Raw genomic sequence first — 24,950 nt, 5'->3', positions numbered from 1 at the left:
CACAGCCCAGAGTAGCTAGTACAGACAGTCCATTTTTTTTTTTCCTGTTTTGAGTAGTCTGCAGAATGACTGTAATTTTTAGAGAGAGGAGACAACACGTGCGCGCTAAAGGAAATAACTGTGGTACTATATGCACTCTTAACTTTAAATAGCTATGATGATCCCAGAGGATTCAATGTTTCAATCTCAACCATCTCCTAAAACGCCATGCTGCATGATACTTCCGTGAATTATTTTACCATGGCCAAATATGCAGCTGTATTTCTCCTAGACTTCTGTATTCTTCTGCGCTGCAGAACAGTGCAGACTGTATGCGCATACTCCGTGCTCCAGGGCTGCCTGTGCCACCATGACGATCTATCCAGTCCACATTTGGGACAAACCAGGTATTGCCATCCAGGAGGCCCACAGGGATCATGCTGAGACTCCTCATGGAGCCTGAAGCTGCAGCTTGAGCCAAGCTTGATAGCCTGCCCCTGCCAGGGAAGGGAGGCCGGATCCTCCCTTCCCCTGCTCCACTCCTCCCTTCCCCAGGCTATGTTCACCTCCTCATGTGGCAAACACATTCAGTTTCCAAACCAGTAGAGAACCACCTACTAACAAAAAAAGCACTATTTCTAGAGAACAGCAGCTTTGAAGGCTGATCTCCATGGTGCTCACATCTGAAGAAACGAATACACAGTTCTTCAGCAATCCCACTAAAACCTTAATTTCACAATCTGATGGTAACAATGGATGTAAGTATAAATGAAGATCTCACAGGGTACCCATCTTCATCTTCAAACACCTACATACATGCACAGGTCTGATGAGCTGTGCTCCCATGACTAAACTAGTTCTAAGACTGCTGGCAAACCAAGCTAAGTAGGCAGCTCAGCAGCCTCCCTCTTCCTCCTGATCAACATTGCTAAAAAAAAAAAAAAAAAAAAAAAAAAACCACTCAACTCTTCTACAATATGACTTGCAATCCAGAGGGGAGCTTTTGGCTTTCATTCCAATACGTATTCCCAAAACACAGCTGTAAAGTATAAAAATCAATTAATAATGTTTTGATATAAGACAGCTCACTCAGACACCACACAGGACAGATTTACTGTTCTCATCATTAAATAAAACATTCAGAAATCCCCAGAGACTTATTTTTCACAAATGTTGACAGAGATGTGTACTGCTTTTATTATCACTGTCTAAGCTAGAGAATAGAAGTTTACTATTCATTTCAAATGCCCAAAGCCAAAAAAGAAGCTTCCCCTGAATATCTATCATTATTCTCAATTACGAAGCAAGAAAAATCTTATTTAATTTGTGGTTAAGACAATGGGAATATCAAGCAAATGATTTTGTGTACTAAAAAATTCATTTTAAAAACTGTTTAGACTTCTCTGCATACACACTTTCCTGTTAATGTGTTCAACCAATTCAGATTGTGAATTTGATAATCACAGAAGAGTTCCGTTCCACTTACAGAAAGACAGTCCCTCTTGGAAATATCACAGACATCTGAGGAAGGGCACAGGAAATCTCTCTTCAAAGATGTACCAGCTGGTAAAATAGAGAAAAAAATAAACAAAATATATAGATAAAATATTCTTGATCAGAGTTAACTAATTTAAGAGCTAAGTAGCCAAATAGTTGGAGAATGAAATTCTCCAAAAAGGAGTCTTCTACTGAGAGCACCTGCCACAAGATTTCAGATTTTTGCATCTGCAGTGATATCAAACAGCAGTACAGTACAAACTTCCAAGACTTTAAAGAGTCAGTGATCTGCATCCCACCCCCGCCCTTGTCCCCAGAACCTCCTTCTGCTGCTTGCTCCTGCCTGGCGCTCATGAATCCTTCCCTCACATTTTTTGTTCACTCCACTCTCTCACTCCCTCTTTTTTCCCCCCCTCCTTTCCCCCTTTTTTTTTTTGCCAACAGTTTCCTGCTCTTACATCCTTCTCTTTCTTCCCTCCCAGTGCCTGGTCCTCCATCTCCCAGCCTAGCATCTTTTCCCTTCTTTCTGTTCTTCAGCCCTTCAGCATTTGAATCACAATCATTTCCTCCCTCCACTCCATACTGATGCCAACAGAGAAAGCACCACAAGTACAGAACAGATTGTCTCTGCACGCTCATTTCTGAGACATGCCACTAAAGGAGCCCGCTATTTCCCAGAACAGCAATCAGAGGAGAAAACCCACCCAGACACCGCAGCCCCACACCAGGGCAGGCTCAGCTGCCCCCCCGAACCCCTGCCAAGTCTGGCCAAGCTTGCAAACCGCGAGGCAGTGAAGCAAAATTAGCATTATTCAGCAAACTTAGCAGCCAGGGCAGTATACCTAAACCACATGTGTGACATCTGCCCAAGCTAAATGTATTTGACAAAACCAGCTTAAATTGGGACAGGTTTTCTCACACCACAAGAGTCCCCTTTACATTACTGCTGGAGCTACTTACCTAAGCAGCTGTGTATTAAGCCTAACAAAATAGCATTTTTTCCTCCACTCCAAGTCCTAGAGCTCTGGCTGCTGAATCAAGATAACTCTAACATTCCCAGAACTGTGTGTTTAAGGCAAATCACCACCACCATGGACTTGCCTTACAATGCAAGGCCATGAACCTTGGCAGATGAAGGGCTGACTGATGAGCAGCTCCGACTCCCCCTCAGCAAGGGGGGCCAGGGCACAGCTGCAGTCAGCTACCCAGAGATAGGTTACCCTCATTCATCTCAGAGATGCTCAGAAAATGATCATTTTAAGTAGTATACAAAACTGGAGTAAAAGTGCCCATTCTCTCTCCCTCCTGGTTGCAAGACCTCTCAAACAACTCGAATCAGCAAATGGGGGCACCCGGCCACCCCTCTCAAAGGCAGCACCAGCTTAAACATGCTCAGCAAAACCCTGCATACACCCACCTCCAGGATGCTGCATTCAGCTGAATGAATTTCTCCATTTACGACTTCTGTCATGCAGGCTTCCTGCCTTATCCTGTGATGGCTTTACCAGCTGAGCTTTTTGGTTTTGCTTTTCAAATCTGTTTGGGGCTCTCAAGAAATCAGAATACCTGTAACTACCATTTAAGCAGCAGCAGCATTTATTATTTCAACAGCTGCTCACAATTGAGATTAATTCACTAACAACTGGGAGAAGAGCAGAGATGGAAAAGAAAACCAATCTTTGCTCAGCAGTGTATCATATTCCTCCTGTCAGTAACATAATTCAATTGGTTTAGGCCTTGCAATTTTTACTTTTAGCAAATAGCCCTGAATTCTCCTTCAGGTCACAAAAGGCAAGCTAATATTAAACTCTGCTATGCAACTACATGTTCAGACCTTCAGCTATTTGAAATTATTTTCTACTTGTTTTGCACTTAAAATGCTTTCCCAGACCTGACAGATTAAACAGAAGCCCATTCTTGAAGTAGACGTTAGCAGAAAACGTACACGGAAAAAAATCTACTAAACCAGACTGAATCTGCATCTGTTTATTTTGTCTCGCGTTGCTCTTCAATGCCTTGATCTTATTGTTTAGGCAGATTTAGATCTACTTCACAGAACCAAATAAAGTAAGAAAGAAATGGTATCTTCATGGAGTGGGGGTTTTCACCCTGAGTCGTGTAATTGGAGGACCAGTAATGGGCGTTGGATGCTAGTTCAGTACTTCACAGGAAACTCGTCAAACAGCAAACATTTAGGAGAAGAGGCATTAGAGGTTTGTGGACAGTTTCCAGTCGCAATGGTTTCAGCTTTCAGCACGTGTTGCTGTGCCATGGTACTTGAATTGCATTTTTGACCTGTGGTGCTTTCCTGGGTTCCAGTAACCACATGGAGACCCGTCAAGCAGACGGTCCCAAGGTGGGTATTGCATCAGGCATTTGTAAGGTATCCATCTTATTCTGCATGCTGCTGAAGTACCAGCGAGTCTGCTGAAATGACAGATGTAATACAACAAAAATATTCACACAGGCCACCCATTTGTCTGGCATTTTACATCTTCGCAAGCCAAGAACCTCCTTCTCTGCGTTTTTATATTGTTCTGACTCAGGCAAGAAGACCTTTAAGTCAGTCCTAGTCTTGCCCAGATAGGAACAGCACAAAAACAGCACACATGCACGTAGGTGGTTAGCAATACCAACACGGAATACATTATCAAGAATTCCCTCCAAGTCTTCCTGGGTGAAATTACAGCACCTGCAGAGATATTCCAAAATTGTTGGTGGGCTACAAATCACATCCACATTCAAGAAAAAATGAGGAGCATTGCCTTTTTAATTTTGAAAATTAAACAATGCCGGTCTCAAATTCATTAAGGGTAAGTCAGCTCTATTGGTAGCTTTTCTATAGCGTGCCGGCTCAGGCAGCTCACACTGAGTCTGGATCTCACCCAGGCCACCAAAGCCTACCAGAAGATTAAACTTGTCATATGCCATGTTTATACCTTTAATATTACAGGATTAGACTTTACGTACAGATGTGCATGGACACATTTTAGCCCTGCACACACAAGTATTTTAGCTCCCATTTTATCTTTCAACTTCCCTATGAAACAGCAATAATAAATATTACAACTCATACTTTGCCAAATCCGGCGTATTTACACCAGTACAGAGACACCCAGAGCACGTATCAGAGCTGAAGTGTTAACAGCACATACCAAAGTCTGACGCCATCGTTCAGTCCTTCAAAGAATTCAGACTTTCAGCAACTTTTGTTTACGTTTTACCTCCAATTCATTCATTAAATTTCCACCAGCAAGGCATGTGGATAATTGTAAGTTATTCACATAAACAAGTTAGCTTCTGTGATCTGATAGATGGAAACAGTGGCAAACACACACTTGCAAAGGCCAAAAACACAGAATCAGACACTGTTCCCCCCTTTCCTTTTAAGAATATGCATGCATTTTCACTAGTTCAGAGATCTAAAAGCTGGAATAACACGCAAAGCAGTTTGAAAATCCAAGACTTTTTATATATCATGTGAAAATATTTGCTGAAGGACAGAAAAAGAGTTTGATTACATCTCCAGGACTACACTAAATTATCTGTGAACTAGAACACGACTTCTGGGTCCAACAGGCACGCACCTGAAGGAATGCAAAAGTAGCCCACTTCCAGGAAAAGTACTTGCAGTGCTGCCAGGGGAGAGAAAGTAACCACTGACATATGGATGGAAAAGCACTCTTTTCTCTGACGCTGAGGACAGAACGCAGTGTTTTCAGTTACACACTAGCATCCATTTTCAGAAACAGCATTCAGAACGCCCCAGTTACCTATTTTGAATGTAGAATAGGTGTGAAGTTTTAAGAGGATTTGTTTTTAACATCTCTTTTTCCTTACATCTGCATTATCAGAAGCAAAATGTCAGGAATCTGGCAAATAAGTTGGAGACAAACTTAAAACAGCACAGTAAAAGAAAACAAGTTACCAATATTGACCTGAACAGGGCAAAACCATTACACCTGAGGAGAGCAAAGTGCTATGTAAACCAGGGAATAGCGATAATGTTATCATCATCCTAAAGGAGATTGAGCTCTACATTTTGGAAACTTAAAAGCCTGCACAAACAGTGGTGAGCTCTTAAGTACTGCAACACCAATCTCACTCACCAACAGGACTTTGCAACCATCAGCTTCCAAATTGCACAGTGTTGTGTGAAAAATTCATTGAGGACTCAATGCCTTTAAAAGGCTAGAAAGCAGTTTATATGGAGAGACTGATGATCAAAAGAGACAGTAGTGTTATTAATCTGTGGCAGTCTGCAATATAATTTTAAGCTCATTGCTCCTGGTCCAGCATTTCCATTTTTAGTCAAAGATTTTGTTTAAATATCGAGTAAATCTATAAGAATCCACCCTCTTATCCACTGAGCGCCAAAATAAAATGAAAAAATGGCACTAGAGAATTAACAGCTGTCTAAACATCTACTGAAGTCCAGAAAAGAAATCCTACATCACTGTGAGGGATTTCAGTCTTGAATAGGTTAGCCAGAGGTGTCTCAGTATCATCAGTAAAACTCCCTGGGATCAGGGTTTGCTTTTGGTTTTGGGGGTAGGGAGGACAGATAGTTACATTATTTTTTCATATTTTTTGTGTATGTGTTTTTTTTTCTTTTATCAGAATAAAGATGCTTATACATCCAGCCTCGTTCTGACAGACAAATGCTAGTTTTTAAATGGATTTGTAAGTCAGTATCCATCAAAATACAAGAAAGCACACCATCTGGTTTACATAAAAACCACAACATACTGGTCTGAAATGTGTTATGTTTTATATTGATCCTATTGTTATGATAAAGGGAAACTATGCTGAGGTACCTCCTGTTCTATCATTACATTATATACAGTTAGCAATATAATTCATGCACTAAAACACACACTGTAAGAATTCTCAAGACTAAAGGACTCAATGAAATAGTTACTAAATCTAGTTGATAACACAAAAATATTTTCTCTGACTAGCAGAGAATTTACAGTGCTATCTCACACTCAGGGTCATCTTTGATTCATGTGAATTCCCAACATATCGTGTTACAGCAAAAGAGGACAAGTAAAACCGTTGCCTTTGTTTAAAATGCATCAGATATCAGGAGCACAGATCCACACAACATGGCAAGATGGTTGAGGAATAAATCTTTCTATATACGCTCTAAATATTTCCATTACTTGACAAATCTGTAAATTCTGCATCTTCATCACAATTGGCATTTTCTTTGTATTTTTTCCCTCAAATGAACATAAAAACTGACTCTTGTCCCCAGAACTCCTGTGGAATGTTATTTCCAATAACATTTACAATATCCTATATGACCAGAACAAGATCATCCAGATGCACATTTGCCAATAATAAAAATAATGGCTGCACAGCTATCCTAGAGCAATACTAGATTACAAGCAGAGACACGTTATTTGGTGAACATGGAGTAAAAACAAAACTAGGGTAATAAAGACGAGTATATAATGACTAACAAAAGCTGGCTAAACTCAAGTTCATTCTGATTTGTGCCCTATGCTGCAAAGCATCTTCCAACTCCTCAAGTAACACACACTGAACATACACCATGTACATGTATATACCTCCTGAATATACACCAAATTCAGATACATTTTTGATTTTTTTATTTTTTTTTTTTTTACAGCAGAAACATTTTACAGGATTATTTTCTCAAATCCTTAATTAGCTGTAATAGTTGAATTAGATACACATAAAAGCTAGTAACATGGTAAGATGAATACTTTCTTGACGAAGACCCACACGGAAAAATGCAATACAAGTTTGCTGTTTTCCTTAACATACATGTATTTCCTGAACACTTAAAAGACATTACCACCACCAAGCATTACACCTGCCACACTGCTTTCTAAACAGCACCTCATAAAACAGGTTGCCTCCAATTGTTTTCTCCCGTTACAGTAGATGCTCTTTTCTCCCCTTTCAGAAAGGCTGCTTTGTCAAAAGAAATTCTTCACTACTAAAAAAAAAAAAAGTTGTTTCGGAACAAAAATGAACCACAGGAATAAAAGTTCCAGGCTCTAAATCTACAATAAATACTTTTAACTAAACAAACTTAAACTTACCTAAGAGCACATTGTCTGCAATAATTTCATCATCATTTCATAAAGGCAGATTCCCCTATTTCTTACCACAGAGAAGTTTAAAAGGGGGGTGAGGGGGTTGGAAACGAGTGTTAGGGGGTGCGCTTATCAGCTGCTCAATCCAGGAACAAGATTTCTCCAAACACCTCCTTCCTCTCTAATACAAAGGAACAAAGTATAACACTATACAAGATAACATCTCTGAGCCCTCTATGCTTTAATAGACTTTGCAGTTTGGTACTATAAAAATAAGAAGGAACTTCATGTACCACGTACTCTCCTCTACCACAAAGTTTTTGATAATGTTCATTACCAAAAAAAACTTCAACTATAGTTCTGCAATTCCTTGTCAGAAGTACTTACTATACTATATACATACTTACTATAAGTTTTCAAACACTAAATCTGAAATTACAGGTCTGATGAACTAAAAATCTTATACCATAAGCCACAAACCCAAACCGTATGAAAGTAACCCAATACAGATTAAATAAGAAAAAGATGAAAATTATGTTTTATGCCAGAATGGACTAACTGGGAGGGGAGGGGAGGCAAGAAGGAAAGATGTTTTAAATCCATACTTGCCAAGATTAGCATGATGTACTGGCAATGTGAATGCCAAGCAAGAGGTACTATTTCAACATCCCATCAGTCAATTCAGAATGGAGTATCATCACTGCATAGGTCCTAAAATAAAGTTGTTTTATTGGCAAATTGTATTTACAGTTGAGACAACAGTACAAGCACCAGTCTCTACAATACTCATAGCTGGATCACCAAAACCAAAACCCTGCCTCAAAAGTTGGTTCTACCTCAAAAAGGAAAAAGAAAGGCATCAGTTCTCTACAGCTTACTAAAAGAAAAGGAAGATGACTTCACAAATTTTTGCCATATAATGGAATCCAAGTCTGACAGGAAACAACCAAACCATTGACATCAGTTCTTTGGTTATAAAAGACTAAGCAGTTTTTGCTGGACCTTACAATTCTGTTTAATGGTGATGTTTCACTGATGCCTCCAGTAGCAGAATTTCAAAGTATTTACTAACAGCCTCTCAATTTCCCACATGCGTGGTCAAGCTCTGAGGGTCTCCATAACGTTTCTTACAATGTTTTCCTTCAGAATTCACTCATCTAAGGGGAAAAGCTAAATCTCTGTTTTCATTAAATAGGCAAAATGAGAAAACAGCTTATAGATCCCAATTACATAAAACTTTAGGTCAGTCACAATTTATTCAGCTCTAAAGATTCAATAAGAGACCTTACAGACCACTTTTGGTCACTGTCTGAGGACTTCTATGGCCTAGAGGTATGCAACTGCACAGCTATCCTAAAAAAATGCACAAGGGAATTATTTTGTCAACACAGTGGGTAACACTAAAAATATGTAATAAAAATGCTGTAGCATTTTTGTAACATAGTAAATGTAAAATTTTGTAATGTAGTAAAAATGACTTCGCACATGCAATTATTCACCTGCAGTAAAACCAGAGAAGTTTAAGCCCTAACCATGAATACAGGGGCCCAAATCCTGGAAAAATGTTACATGCTGCAATGGTTCACAGCTCTGAAGCACCTACCATTAGGTGCCGTACTGGTAACAGATAATCAAGTATGGAAAGCAGACCCATTACCAATACTACCTGGCATTTCTAAATTCCTTGCAGAAATCGTGACACTGAATAGTATGGAGATATCTGTATTCTTTTATTGATGCTCCAACTCTCACCATAGCAAAAACACAAACTACCAAAAACCCACCACTACAACCAATGACAAAGACACCTGTACACAGCGTCGTGAATTATTCTGAGAAGTTCTTTGTCATGCCACTTCATGCAATTCCTACATTGAGTACCAAATGCAACACTGCTCTTCTCAAGGAAAAGAAAAAAAAAAAAAGAGGAGGACAACAAAGAGCAAAAGGTTCTGGACATCCCAATTCAGCAAGTCCCGAGCCAGAGGTCCCCAAGTTAGCCTACAGCTACAGACTTTTCCTACATGTTTCCACATCTGCTGCTTGTCTCTGTCAGAGGCAGCACCACTAGGCTAGAGGGACGTTTAATTTAACCAAATACAGTTAAGCTAACTAGAACATGATTTCTGGATGAAAGACAATAGCTAAGACTTTAACGTATGAGAAAACGCATCCTACTCGTCCAAATATCTAACCAGCTCTTTTGAGGTGGTTGCAAGTCTCAACGTTCCTCTCTACAGCGAATTCATCTTAATAAAAACAAAGCTGAAAAACCTGGATTAGCCTTTAGTAATGAAGGCACGATGACTTCTTGGCAGAACAATTCAAGAGGGAGTGCTTGGCCCACAATTTAATTTCACAGCAAAGATATTAAATAGCCACTGGCTTTACCTGTTCTTTTCTCTGAAACCTTATCAAATCTATCCCTGCTTCCCTTTTATAGTCAAGGACAGAGGCAAAGAGCAAAGATTTGCAAGGAATGCATGTCTGTCCCCCTTCACTCCCTCACAGGCCAGCACGTAAATGTTTAAAGAATGCTATAAACTTGTGATACTAAATTAATCCCAGCTGGAAAGGCACTCAGCCCCCAGTTATTTTGCAGCTCATCCTCTTTCCAAACAACCTCCTCCCAACACCAATTGTTTTCAAGTAGAGAGGCTACAGCAGGAGTTATTCCTTCTGAGAAAAAGGAATGGCGTGCTGGTTCTCAACATCAACTTCTCTTCCCCTCTGTAAAGACCCCTACCAAAGGTGCTAAGAGATAGTAAAAAACATATAAAAAGGGGGAAGCTATGCTGAAATAACATGCCTTAGACAAAATAAAGGGGAAAAAGAAAAGAACAAGAAGAAGAGCAAAAAGAAAAATCAAAATTAAACTTGAATTGAAACAATTATTATTCAGTACTTTCCCCATACCCTAAAAAATCCTATCTGTCCTACTATACACACTCACTTTTACTGCACCTCTGGGCTGTGGTCTTCACAATTACTGTAATTACACATCTCTGACTGCACAGAAGTGTGAGGAAGTGAGAACAGCAGTGGCTTTTACCCCTCCAACGTATCACTGTCATACTAAGAACACAAGGTCTTTAAGACCCATGCCCACAGACAAGACTGGTTGAAAAAAAAAAAAAAAAGCAAAAACTGTCATCTTCTCCAGCATTTCTTGTACCACAAATACCCGACCAGAAGCTATATTTTCTAATATACCTGGATGCAAAAGTTCAATGAGATATAATGAGAAATCTTGCTCCCTTCTCCCTCCATTCCTACTGGGGATGCAGAGGCATGGGAGAGCTTGCAGCTCAACCACGTGCTAAGACATTCAGCTTGCTTCTGTAAAAATACCACACACAAAACCAAAGCTGAGTTTTCAGCTATCCCAATTAGCTAGGAAATTGTTTGCAACTTCTGCAAATTATAAACTTCCTTTGTTAAAAAAAATGGTTATTTACACATGCTGAAAAAAAAAAACAGGGAAAAATATTAGCTCTAATGAAGGTCAATACAATAAACAGCATGACTTTGAGGTAACAAAGAACTGTATCCTAGTACTAAGCCTTCAAATATGGAAATAATGGAACGAATTAGTGACTGTCAACTAACAACATATAGGAGCATGAATAAAATACTACGGTGCTAAAAAGCCCATACAAATTAAGAGTAACAGGAAATGCTATTTATTAATTGCATTGCTGCTAACACAAGCTATACAGCATTCACATAACAATGTGTATGTACACGTATGCTGTGTTATATACATAAAAAGACATGAGTAATGCCTCATGCTGCTGGGATCTGTAAAGCTAACATCACATTGTCTCATTGACTCTGATCTTTATCTTTCATCAAACGGCGCAGAGTTAAGTTGCGGTCCTGCATTATGCATAAGCAGTGAGCGCAATTAGACTGAAAAGCGAGCTCACCTTCTCTGATCTTAAGTGGAAAGTGTGAACTCTGATCTGCACAGGTGACAGCTTTGTGCATTACTCCCATTTACGAGTTAGCTTCCTTGAATCTGTGTATGCAACAGCAAACTCCAAACACATAACTGTGGCTAATCTTATGCAATCCACTAATGTTTAAACAAGCAAGAATACCAAGTAAGAGAGCAAAGCAGTTACGTTACTTGTTTGACACAAAGAAACTGCAATTAGTTCTTGCTTTTACAGTTCAAAAGTGATGCTGAAAAACTGGAGAAAAAAATAAAATGCCTACAGAAAGAATATAGTAAGAGACAGAAGGAATTTGACAGAAGGAATTTGATCTTTCATCTAGCAAAGATATATATTATATAAAAAAAAAAAAACACCAATGAATGGAAACTACACCTAAACAAATTCAGGCTAGAAACGATGCTTCTTCTGTTCTCAGAGAGATAGAATCCTTTAAGGATTGCTCATTTCCAAAATCCCAGAAATGTTTTCATTGAAACTGGATGCTTTCCAAATAAACCCTGTATTTCAACTTGGGGTGTCTGTTCTGAAGCATGAATTTAGGAAATCTAATGGTCAATGCAGCTGAAGTAGTAGCAGTTGCATATGTTCTCAAAACACTTCAAAGGAAAAAAGCATTTTCCTTTTACAGAAAAAAATGAAGCAGAGAAATAATGCGACTAGTCAAGGGCAACACAGGAATGAAGTTCACAGTTCCCAATTCCAATTATGCTATTTCCTTGGTCCCTTCTGGTTTTAAAAATGTAAAATAAAATTCAGTCCACAAGCTTACTTTTTTCCCTGCTTCACAGATTCCACTTCTGTTCAGTCTCAGATTTAATAGCAGACTTATTACTAACCTGCAAAAGTGAAAAATATTTTAACTGCAGAAATCTGTTGCTATTGAAGCTTAAGCAGCACAGCATATTATAATTTAGCAATATGCAAGCTAAGCCATGCAGAAACTCAAAACACCAGGGTTGCTCATGCTTCCCCAGCCATTCCCACGAAGCATCTATTACAGAAAACACCGTGTTTATTAATCACTGTACAGCTATAATCATACACAGTACTAAGTACAGAGTTAATAATTTGAAGTTATACTGCATTCCACATTTTAAAGAGAAAAACTGGAAAAATTCACATGCAGTATGATACACGCATCTCATCCACCAGCAGCTCTCCACATCTATGCAAACTACAGAATTCAGTAACAGAAGCGTTTTACAAAACCCACTCATTTTCCAGGGCACAGGATTGCAGTGATTAAGCACCCAGACTCCTTGACAGTCTCCATCAGGCTGTACTAAAATCCGCGCTGTTAAATCCTCGCAATCTTTTTTAATCCAGGCTAGCTAGATTAAAGTTAACTTGGGTGTGTCTAACCATTTTGAAATTGGGAAGTTTGCAGACATAGCGTGTGTATCATCATTCCTAGCCTGCCTAGTCAACAGGTGCCCATAACAGCAACAAAAATTAATTATTACTGTCCACACCACTAAATCTTCAATCATTTAGGCACCAATGTCTATAAATAGCTGAAGGGAGGGTGCCAAGAGGACAGAGGCAGGCTCTTGTCAGTGGTGCCCAACGACAGGACAAGAGGCAATGGGCACAGACTGGAGCACAGGAGGCTCCACCTGAACATCACGAAGCGCTTCTTTACTGCGAGGGTGGCTGAGCACTGGCACAGGCTGCCCAGAGAGGAGCTCCAGGAGTCTGTCTCCTCCTTGGAGATCTTCAAAAGCCACCTGGGTGTGGGCCTGGGCACCCTGCTCAGGGTGGCTCTGCCTGAGCTTGGATCAGGCAGGCTCCAGAGGGCCCTGCCAGCCCCAGCCACTCGGTGATAGCAGAACAGTGATCAAAGCACAACGACCTTTCCACCTTACAGATAGTCAAAAAATTAAGCGATCCAAGGCTCTTTTCATTCCCTCTTGTGCCTTAAATGAAAGAATATGCAATTCTTTCAGTCTCATACATAGTGAAATAAAGGTGAGACTTTTCTCAAGAACATCCGTTTCCTATTACAAAGGGCATATTTAGCTATTAGGAACATTAACCAGTTTTGTTCAACTGAAGGGTACAACTGCAATTGTTCTCCAGTTCTGGAGTACATTATTTCATCTCACAGCTACAGCACTACCAACTTCTATTAATTCACTGCACTGTTTTTAGACATAAAAGAAGGTAAAAATATACTAAGCACTTCCCATTTCTTTTCCATTTACAGACAGTTATTGTACTTTTCACTGCAGTATTGCATTAGAAAACCAGAATGGAAGGCAATCTCTAACTTGGGAACACTTAAGCCTCAATGAGAGCATCTAATGTCTCTACTCCCTTTTTCAGATACCTGCATGCACGCAGAAAAACACACACTCACTCCCTAAGCAACATCCTTCCTTTATTCATAATGAGGTTACTTCTAAACAGTAATTGTAGGGCTTATTCCTATCTTTGTTTGGACTTGAAGACAAACACAATTTGTACAAACACCAACTAAACCTTCAGGAAGTTTCCGGGGGAAAAAAAAAAAAAAGAAAAAAAAAGAAAACCTGCAAATCATGAAAATGCTACACAGCTCTGTCTGTCTCCCGTTGGCCATTCTCAGAGAAATGCTTCCCATCCAGCTGCTGTCTCCCATGACAGAACGCACAGCACTACATAGTCTTAAATCGGCTCCTGTGGAAGAGCAATAATCACTGAGGCAAATCCTTTCCCACCTCAAGCCCACCCCATGCACCCACATCTTACTGCCGCAGTGATAAATGCCACAGGGCTTTGACCTGTCAACAGGAATAGCAGAGATAAAGCCAGGAGCTTTAAAAACAGCCTACCAAATATAACTTCAGGTCAGTATTAGCCACTTAGTCACATTGACCATCCCTTCCTCTTCCCTCTGCCAGTCCTTTTGTAATTTTAAGTGCAGGTCAAGGAGAAGGCAGCAGTCTGCCTACTCTGCATGCAGGATGTCTCAACTTTTATTCTGTCGCTACTAATATAAGGACATGGAGAATCTAACAGAACTTGAAATTTATGCTGCTGAGAGCTTTGCCCCTAAATACAGAATCTAAATAGATATGTAAAGGTATCTGAAACAAGCGAAGATTGGCTTTATTGAGCACATCGCTATTTTTAGAAGAGTCACCTGTTAATGTGGTTATGCTTTACAAACAAGCTTAGCTCGCAACCGTAAAACCTCCTGATTTCAATGAGGCTGGGTCTACAGAAATATGAGCTTATGAGCTCACAAGCCTTAAGAACAGTTACTAGTTAAAATATATCCAGTTGTAAATGCAAATCTGTATAATTAGAGCCATTTGCTTAATTTTTAAAATAACCCTGGGAAACAGTTTCAACTAGTGAACAAAAGTTGCATGCACCTAATTCTCTCAAATAAGAAACCTATTTGTTTCTTTAAACATTCCACAGGCTGATGAAACCATGTTTCAAGGGAGGATTTTTGCTTTAGTAGCAACGTTTATTACAGTGCTTGTCGTTTCTAAATCTAGGCTCCCTTTACATATCCTACGTCTGTAATTTTCAACATTTGTCAATAAACAGATCATCACAAGGACTTCAGTGGAAGGGGCTGTACCTGCACTTCTGACGAAGAGTGTTAGTGTCTGGCTGCAAATCAGCTTTAGCTGATCCACGTCCAGATGTTCTCCCTGTGGTCCCTAGCAAGTATTCTGGTCTTCTTCCCTTCAGGCAGTGCTACACCTTGTGCAACATGTTGTGTTAGATCAGGATGCTGATCCCTCTGAAAGCGAATCCACCCCTGCCTCTTTGTAAAAGCAACACCACCACTCCCCATCCCCCCGGCAAAAACCAAAACCACGCACTGCAATTCTCCAGTCTTCTTGCTATGCCTTCTTGAGCTGGAGTCATTACACACCTGCAAAGGGCTTGCACTGATACAAGGCAGAGGGCAGGGCTGTATGGACAGAACTGCAGCATCTTGTGCTTGCAACAACCTCTTTATCTTTTCGTAACCTCCCTAAAAGTACATTATAGGGTCAGTGAAAGAATGAACCACATACTAAAAGCCAGTCTTTACCAAGAATCAGTCAGGCACATTCAGAGTAATCATCCCTTTCTTCCTTACAAAACAAGTTTAGTTTCACAAGTAGATTAAAAGAAACCACCTACAAGAACTACTGTGCTTTTGAAAATGTGACAAAACCATGCGTTCTGTAAGAGTCTGAACAGAGTCCAACCTGCTTTTAGGAATGCTTCTACAAATACCTAGCAGGAAGCCGGGGGGGGGGGGGGGGGGGAATAGCCATCTAGCTCCCTCGCATCTGCTTCCTAAAAAAGCTCTCACATGGAGAGGATGCGTTCAGCCACAGACTCAGGTATGGGCTGGCATTCGGGGGACGCCAGCCTAAACTGTTCTGCTGGAGAACGCCCCTTCTGTACTGCTTGAAACACTGCACATTAGTGGTAGTCCCAAAGCCAACACTGAGTTCAGGGCAACTAGCATTACTACAAAGGATGACCACCAGACAGTACAGAGCAGAGCAGGGACTCTCACCTACCCAAATTCCTGAGGAGGCTGGCAAGAGAAGCTTTAGCAAAAGCTGCCGGTGGCTGTCGCTAAGAGGTTGAGATGAATCATAGCACAGCAAATCCTGGAAGCAGAAAGACCATAGGTGGGAACAAAGTTTGAATGGGAAATCAAAGGGTGAAGTCTTTTTCAAAATAATAAAGGGATATTGTGGAAATTCTGCTTGTTGTTCCTTCTGGCTTCTTAGAAAGATTTATGAAACCATAAACCTATTAAGTTTCTGCAGCTCAGATGCACTCATCTCAGAGCGCCTAGATGAGAAGTTTCTCACTGTAACAATAACAACCTTCTTTTATCACCCTCTCTCTGAATCGAGTGGTTTTCTCCTGGAACACATTCTGCCAGACATTTGGGGGATCAAACAAACATTTGGTTACACCTAAAAAAAAAAAAAAAAAAAAAAAAAAAAAAAAAAAAAAACAGGATACTTCTGAGTGCTGTGGCCCAATTTTTCCTCACTATTCAGCATAAACCTAAATCACACGTGTCAAGCACAAGGACAGCAGGAGTGAAATTATCTGTCATCAACTGGAGCCTTCTAAGAAGCCTCCAAGAGTAGGAAGATAAGTTTCAAAGCTGGTCCTTCCTATATAAAGGGTCCTGCAATAAAATCTGTATCGTTTCAGCCTTACCATCTGATCTCTGACTATTGCTACAAAAGCCTTGCATCCACATACGATGGGAGCCCTCTAAAATTAAACTGGGCAAGCAGATCTAACTGTGGAGAGCTACGCTGCAACCCCGGGAACTGCACAGAGGCACAAGCTGGAGCACAAACTGCTGCTCAATTTTTGTCCTCCTCCACCCCCACCAAGCTCATGTGCTAGAGAAGACGCATGGGGAATCTTGTCAAAGAGAAGGATTCAAATCCAGATCTAAGAAAGGAGAGCTGAGAAGGCCTAGATCATGTCTCCAGCCTGGCCTTCCCCAGTCCAGTTCACTGCCGGGCTACACAAGCACTTGTGCTGATGTAAGACAGACAGCACAGGACAGAATAAGCAGTCAAGGATGGCTGCTTTCAGCTGCAAGGCCAGCTTCAGCTGCACAGAACACCACGGCACAAGTGCTAGTTACTTTATTACAATGATCTCTGAAATTTCATAGATTGCTAAAGCAAATAAATTTAAATCATCCATTTCTACTCTTCCAACAGTATTTCCAGACAGGTCAAGTGAAGTTGGAATACTTGGAGGCAAGAAAATTAGTATTAACCAAACCTCTTTAAAATGAGCCAGACAGCACTATCAGAGCTCGCTGAAGTAATTATAGCCTAAAATCATACTTATAAACTAAACACATTTTAATAATAACATTCCAGGAAGAATTACATTTCAACTTTGACATTACCAACAAACTGAGCCTGTCTCTCAAGTAGAATCACATTTTAATTTGGGGATAGAAAAGCTCATTTCCAACTCAGTCTAATGAAGCGAGTAAAAGGTTTAAATTCTATCAGCCTGCAACTGCACTACTGACATTTTGGCAAGTCATTTGGGCAGCAGGTGAATACATTTCTGCAGGTGGTCTTCTGGTGAGGAAAAATTTTCCTTATTTTCTTTAAGGTGAAATTCTTCACCCATTCAGCCATTACTGAGATGCATCATAATTCTAAACTAGAGCTCTCCATTTTCTTTGGTGTTAAATTATAGACCTGCTGTGTAAAGACGATTTTTTTCTAAAAAAAAAAAAAAAAAAAAAAAAAAAAAAAAAAAAAAAAAAAAGATTGCCTGCGAAGCTCAATTGTGATTGGGAAGGCCGCCTACACACCAGAGAGAGTGAGAAAAAACACACTTGCAGAGCTGAAAAAACATTGGTGTAGGCGTACATAAGGGGGGAGGGAAGAAAGAACTTGGTTCTACTGAAAAAGGCTATTTTCTTACATCACCCTTGAAAGAACTAAAACGTGTTACTTGCAGAGCATTTGAAAGATTGTTTTCTACTTTCCAGATGTCAATATCCAGCATTACAAGCAATGAGGAATCCTTGCAGACTCATCTCCCTGACTCCAGCATCCTGCATCTCATCCAAGGGCTGCTTCGCTTCCCCCACCTTTCTGCTGCATCCCACGACAGCTATTCTCAGAGCAGCAATTCACCTGCAGAATAACAGTTCAAAGCTCTAGAAGCCTTACGTAATTAATAACATAAGGATGTATTGCAATTACATCCAAAGCCTTTTCAAAAAAAAAAAAAAAAAGGGGGGGGGGAAGAGGGGGGAGAAGAGAATGCTTCATCTCATACAAAAAAATTAATTTCTAGAAACACTAAGTAAGTAGCATTTGTTCTCAGCAGAATCAAACAGTATTCAGAACTTCTGAAAAACAGCTGCAAAGAAGTTCAGATATTTCTCAAAGACTTTTTAAAAAATATTTTCCTCCATAGCCTCAGCAGCCTCCAAGTTGATTCATCTCACAAGAAACGTTAAGAGGAGATCCCAAAAGGCCTGTTAGCTAATCCAGTTTTTCAAAGGAAAGAAGGAACAGGCATCAGTGGAAAATATCCTCCCCTTTTTCTTTAGGAAAGCAACATCTATGCATTATAATTTCTAAAACAAAGAACTCTACACACAGCGCTCTTGTGTCATCATAAAGCTATGAAAATATTTAATAGGTCTGTCTTTCTCTTCATAATAAAAACAAAAGGCTGTTGACATTAGCGTGTTAGCTGATTATTACTGTAATTACTATCACAGGAACGAAGACAGCTGGGACAAGTTTCACCAACAGACGTCAATAAAAATAAGATGATGCATTGCATGTTGCTCCCATGGCTTTGGATAGCAGCTTGCAACCCAGCGGGAGGATTCCAGTCAAAGGAGATGGGAGTTGAGCACCCAACTCCCTTGGATGCTCAGGCTGGTATTTTGAAAGCCCTGTAGCTAGCAGATGACTGAATCGCTGCACCCACAGTACCACAAGAGAGAAAAGCCCACACAGCAGTGCTCCTCAAAGGCCACCTCCAACTAAAGCTTTTACAGAGCAAAAAGTTTCATCTCCAGCCAAACATATGCTGCAACTAAATATGCTGAATGTCAAGAGCTGGTAAATAACGTTACTACAAAGTGAATTCCACTTGTATACATCTTTTCAACTATGTGATTGCTAAGCACTAATGGCTATTACTCATACATACCAGACAGGTAAATTCAGCATCTTAGAAAGCACAAAGCCAGTTGACTAGCACAAACATACTCTGCAAGCAAAAGCTTAGAAGTCATAGCTAAACTCTTAAAATTACTCTTAAAACACAGGACAGTTGCTCCTGGAGGTCACTGAAGCACAAGTTCTTGGAAGGAAGGTAGACGAGGACAAAGAACCAAAGGGCAGTGTAAAATTTGTCAGTGTTTCAAGCTCAGGAAAGCAGGATCTGAAACTATGACCGTGAAACAGCAAGGAGAATAAATAAGGCAATATAGGAATGAAGACAAAAATAAAGGGATGTACAAAGCAGCAAGAAGCAAAACTCCTTGTTTTAGGAAAACGGGAATCATCTAATGTAAAAGGAGGTATATAGATTCCTATTGGAAGTTCGAAATTACAGCCATCTTGACTTTCATCCTCATAAATAGTGAAATACTATTTCTGAGACTTCAGTAAAGCCTATTTATATAGTAATACATGTACGATTCTGATAAACCAAATAATGCATGAAAATATTACACAACAAATCAATCACATACACAGAATTTGCATCCTAATAAAGCGTATCCCTTCATGCTTAGCTTGTCAAGCTAAAGAACATTTGCTTTGAGAGCTACTGCCAGAATAATCTGATCTCCTATATTCTTCCATAAATGTCATTTTTAGGTAAAATCATGTTTTAGTTCCTCTTAGCATTCTACAGAACAGCTCGAGGTAATGTGGAAGGCTGCGTTTTACCTTCGGGTGCTAAAATCTCCAATGAGACCAAGCCTATTAAGAAAGAAAAAAGCCCTAAGAGCATGGAGGGCTGTCAGAGGATTCACTGCTGCCAATAATATCAAAATTCAGAGAAGATATTTACCTCTCGCTTCTCAGACACTAAGAACTTAAGGAATTTTTCAGTGCAATACTGCCAAAGAGGAAAGCTGAACCAGTGAAACCTTTTTAGCATCTCAATTACTTTTTGAGAAATGGCAGTACAGAAAAAAGATTTGAAATTGAATCATGCTTCAATTTTTAAATGATTCATCTCAGGTGTATATGGGGGTTAGTTTTAGGTTCTCATTGTGTGTTTTGTTTTTTTTTTTTCCTTTCACCACGGGAAGAACGAAGTCCAATACAGATTTACAGCCTAATATAAATTCAAATACCTTTGACATCATAATTATACAGTATCAATCAAAATTAGTAACATTGCATTTAATTCATTAACTACTTTGCTGCCCTGTCAACGTAAGTCAATTACTGCAATTCTTAGCATTTTTTCCTCAAAAGGGGTCACAGAATAAGTTTCCTTTAATTTCATTGTATTTGAAAAGGATTCTTCTCATGTTCACAACCTCATTTTGGTGCTGTAAGCCATAACCTCTCCTGATTATGCACCATCACCGTGCCTTACACACTTTGAGAGGTCAGTTTTTCTAGCCACACAGCACAACTGTAATAGCGTATAAATGGCACTTCATTTACCTTGAATAAAACTGCACATCCTACAAATAGAATACCTGTCCCGAGAAGATACTGCTGACTTGAAGAGCTTCGCATACATGAGCTCATATTTCTGCCCAGGGCTGAACCAACTGAACTAGAACATCAAGGAATTCACAGAACACAATCAGGGAAGTGGCCTCTGGCATTACTAATGACAACAGGAAGCATTCTACAGTAAGGAAAGCAAATAGCTAAGTTTGAAATGATTGAAATGCAAAGAGAGTTAACTCAATTTATTTACTTGTTAAATGAAGTGGTCACCTTCCCTTTTTTGATGTCCAATATTCCCTCTTTAAAAGTTAGCTTATATCTGCAAAAAAATATTGTCCTAGTGTTTGTTTTTCAGCCCGTCACAGCTAAACTATAAGAAAAGCACAGGATTTTCCACTGTATTAGGAGTTACTGCTGTCAAGCAAAGCACCAATAGTATCTGTTGAAGAAAATATTGGAGGAGCAAGGATAAAGAGCAATTTTAGCAAATAATACGCAAGTTCATGACTTGAAAGCTCACTCCTTTTCTATTTTGTTGGGGTTATTTCTGTTCATATGTTTTCTTCTTTCACATGTGATTTGAGGCCATCCAACCGCTGTTAAAAAAAATGGAAACTGAGCTGGCATCTCAACTGACTTCTGTCATTTCACTTTTGGAATTTTAAAACTGTTGGTCAATGAAAACAGAAGAAGCACAATAGCAAATATGTCACTGTTAGGAAGCTTCCTACTGATAAGGATTCAAAGTGCTTTGCAGACAAGGTAAATATCCTTAAACCAAATTAAAAAAATAAAGAAAAAAAAAAGGGAGACCAAGGCAAGAGAAAGAAAGATCTCAAAGTGACTCAGCAGCCAATTGGAAGACTAATGTTTCTGATTGCCAACTTCTAACACCTATGACAAAGGACCAGAATGGCTTCTCTTTTTATGAAGGCTCTTATCAGCACTGTGACAAACTAATGGTATACATACTTTAAGGAGCAATACATTAGCTATGCAAATCAGATACCCAAAACAAGAATGCAGAGAGCTGCCTAACAGCGATCAAAAGCTTTGAAGCATCTTTGTTGAATGGCATCAGCATACCGATAACCGGTGTGCTGCTTCTGCTGAGATGCAGTGGCATCTTTCAACAACCAAAACATAGAATCAGATTTCCCCAGTCCTTCACAATACACCAGCATATTGCAGAAACTCTGTTATTGTACCTTCTATCATGAGGAGGAGGTTAAACCAAGCCTCGTGGAACCTGGTCTAGTGGGAGGTGTTCCTGCCAATGGCAGAGGGCTGGAACTAGATGATCTTTAAGGTCCCTTCCAACCCAAACCATCCTCTGATTCTAATATCATAGAACAGATTTCATTAGATTTTAACTGTATGTATTTGTTCTGTGAGCACCATTCCTATAAGGTTCTAGATCCCTTCAATAGCACTCCGGGAGTGCATACCATATATCTGCTACAAAAGCAAGCTTCACAACAAAAATAGATATAAAGTGTCCATAAATTTCAGTGAAACAAACATTAACTACCTTGCTATTACTTCAAAATATCCAAAAGGATATGAAGCAGTCCATTCCATTGAGCAAAATTTATTCAGTCTTCAAAAGCATTGACACATTGCAAACTGAAAATCTTTATCTCTAAGTGTCACACTCCATAAACCATATCTTTTTCAACCCTTCATTCAAATTTAGGCTATAAAGTCAGTATTTTTTTTAGCTAGAAAGTTTCCTGCATATGTAACCAGACTTCTCTACCCTGTTACAAGCCTTCCATGAAAGGAAACTCATCCATGTCATCTTTGTGATAAAGCAGAAAACAATACGCTATTTCTATCCCGCTGAAAGAGACCAAAAGAACACCATCAAAAAAATCAAGATATTCTCTCCTGCCACACCTAAGGTTTCCATTTCCAACTGGAAGCCATCTTTTACACTTATATTTCATGAAAATTGATAAACTTATTTCCTAACTCACCAGTACTGCATGTTTTCATAGCCTTTTGAACTGCTCTGCAGACTCGGTAATTTCAATTAGTGTGGGGTTTTCTCTCTCCAGTTAAGCTCTTCAAGCTCTTTGCGAGGTTAAAATGAAATCAAAAAAAGTTCTTTTCTATCTTGTTTTCCTCAGGAAAATTACAAAGTATTTTGTACTTTTCTCAGCAGATAGTTTTTATCTGCATTTCAAGATAAACTGTTCTGTAAACAATATTTCGTAGTTATGCTTTTGGTCATATATGCAGTTCAGAAAACATAAAAGCATTTGTAGGCCTGCTTAGACAGCATTATTATGGCTTACATTAAATTTTGTAAAGAAGTTACTGAAAACAGGCATTCTAGCAATGCAACCACATGTCTCAGAACTCTGCATAATTCAAATAATTTTACTTGTCAGTTCTGCAGTTTTCCCATTAATGAAAATATTTACTTCACAGGGGTCAATTGATTAATTTCCATGAAGAGCCTGGACCTAAAACACACAGTAATTTGACACATCTGAGGAGAGGGTGAAGGAAAACCAAGCTAGATTTTACATTCATTTCCAAATGAGAAAATATTTGAGTTGCAGCAGAACCAGCTACTTTCACGTTCCTAAGAATATTAGCAAAATTACTCACAATAAAGAAAATGCAATGCTAATAGAATTTCTCTCAAACTGCATGTCAAGCCATGAACAGCAGCAGACTCTTCCATGCTAGATTTTTATCTGAACAGACAATTTTTGGAATCTGTCTCAATTCTTGTCCATCCCAAGGTTGCAGGAGTTTCACTAATAAAATGAGATGTAACATTTTGAGAACTCTGTGCTCATTTATGCGTGGGAAGACAGGGAAGAGAGTTACAGAACACTCTGAACATATTACTTTTAATAAACCCAAACCAAAAGAGAAATGTAAGAAAGTACTTCATGAATCCAGAGACTATTAATGTAGCTAACTATTAAGGATTCATGAAAGTCTATTCCCAGCTTCAACTGTTGAACACAAGACGAGAAAAATTACCTAGTTCCCTTCAATGCACTACATAATTATTCAAATACTATTCTTAAGGTGGTCTCACTATTACAGAACCATTTGTCCCCAGACTGACCAGGTATATCTGAAAATCTGGTCCAAATCTGGGGCTAAAATAGTGTATTTATCTACAAATGCTGCTCTTTACAACTAACACTCTTGAATACAAGGAAAGATACACAACTAAACAGTTCATGATTTTTAACAAGGATATCAAGACATAGACGCCCTCGTTTCTAAAGAAACTGCAATTCTAGGAAAGAAATTGAGATGAGGAAATAGTTAATATGGGAAAATAAACTATGAAGAAAAATAAAGTACCAACAAAACAGCAAGGTTATCCCATCTTAATGAAGCATGTGAAATATTCCCATGTTGCCACCAATTGAGATTCTACACTTCAGTAAGTATTCCTTCATTAGCACTGGGGAACTAAAGGAAAAAACAACCTACAAACACAAGAACTAAAAAAAATGACTGAATATAAATCTGCAGCATATAACAAGATAACTAACAAAAAAAAAAATGTTTGCTTGTTTGAAGAAAACAGTACTTTACAAAAACACACTCTTCCATGAAAATGGTCACAAAGTTTAGTAACTGCAAACATGCAGCACCAGGCAAAAATAGCCAACTAGCCATTACAAAAGATGCAGAAGTTACAGAACAGAATACTAAATTGATGTGGGTGCAGGGAGGAATAATACTGACAGAGACGAATCCACCATCTTCTGGCCTCTCCAAGCCATACTCTACAGTTGCTGGACACCCCTGCCTGCAGCAGTGACCCACCAGAAGGGAGCAAAAACCCCCACCACAGTAACAGAAGAATCACTCTGCCTCTGCACCCTATGCATCTCCATTTCTGAATCAAGTGACCTCTGTAAACTGGAGATTTCCTTTAGGTAAAATTCTCTAATCTTATGCCAGGCTAAGAAGTTGAAATGTATAAGGAAAATTAGATGCACAAAACCTGTAGCCATTAAAAAAACAACACTTTAAGCAATTTCACAATCTAAATCGTATCTTTGTCTCTAATCCATTTGAGTTATTTTCTATCAGAGTCAAGAATACACAGGAACAAATCAATTCTTCATCTGCTTCCCCATACCCTTCTGGGGCAGAACATGACTTCTCTTCTAAATAAAAGCCTTGAGAAGAACCTGTTCCAGTGATTCATTTAAATAAACATGTCAGCAAAGGTTTACATTCCCCCAGTTGAATGTAAAAATAAAAAGAATGACTATCAATCTTGAGAA

The 24,950-nt window shown here is 39.3% G+C and overlaps 1 protein-coding gene across 5 annotated transcripts in view; it reads right to left on the bottom strand.

The window, feature by feature from the left end:
* The window catches only part of SIPA1L1 (signal induced proliferation associated 1 like 1), a 206,210-nt gene that overhangs the window by 122,756 nt on the left and 58,504 nt on the right, over positions 1-24,950 (bottom strand). For 3 of the 5 annotated variants that reach the window (XM_084519498.1, XM_084519502.1, XM_084519500.1), the window contains exon 3: positions 1,466-1,542. The gene's annotated coding sequence lies outside the window, so the exon portion shown is untranslated. Of the gene's footprint in view, positions 1-1,465; positions 1,543-12,278; positions 12,346-24,950 lie in introns of all 5 variants that reach the window. The other 2 variants (XM_084519499.1, XM_084519501.1) reach the window with 1 other exon arrangement.

This window comes from Aythya ferina (assembly GCF_964211825.1).
Source record: "Aythya ferina genome assembly, chromosome: 5".
In the NCBI taxonomy this organism is placed as follows: domain Eukaryota; kingdom Metazoa; phylum Chordata; class Aves; order Anseriformes; family Anatidae; genus Aythya; species Aythya ferina.
The sequence above is the reverse complement of the archived record's forward strand: the minus strand, read 5'-3'. Positions and strand labels throughout refer to the sequence as shown.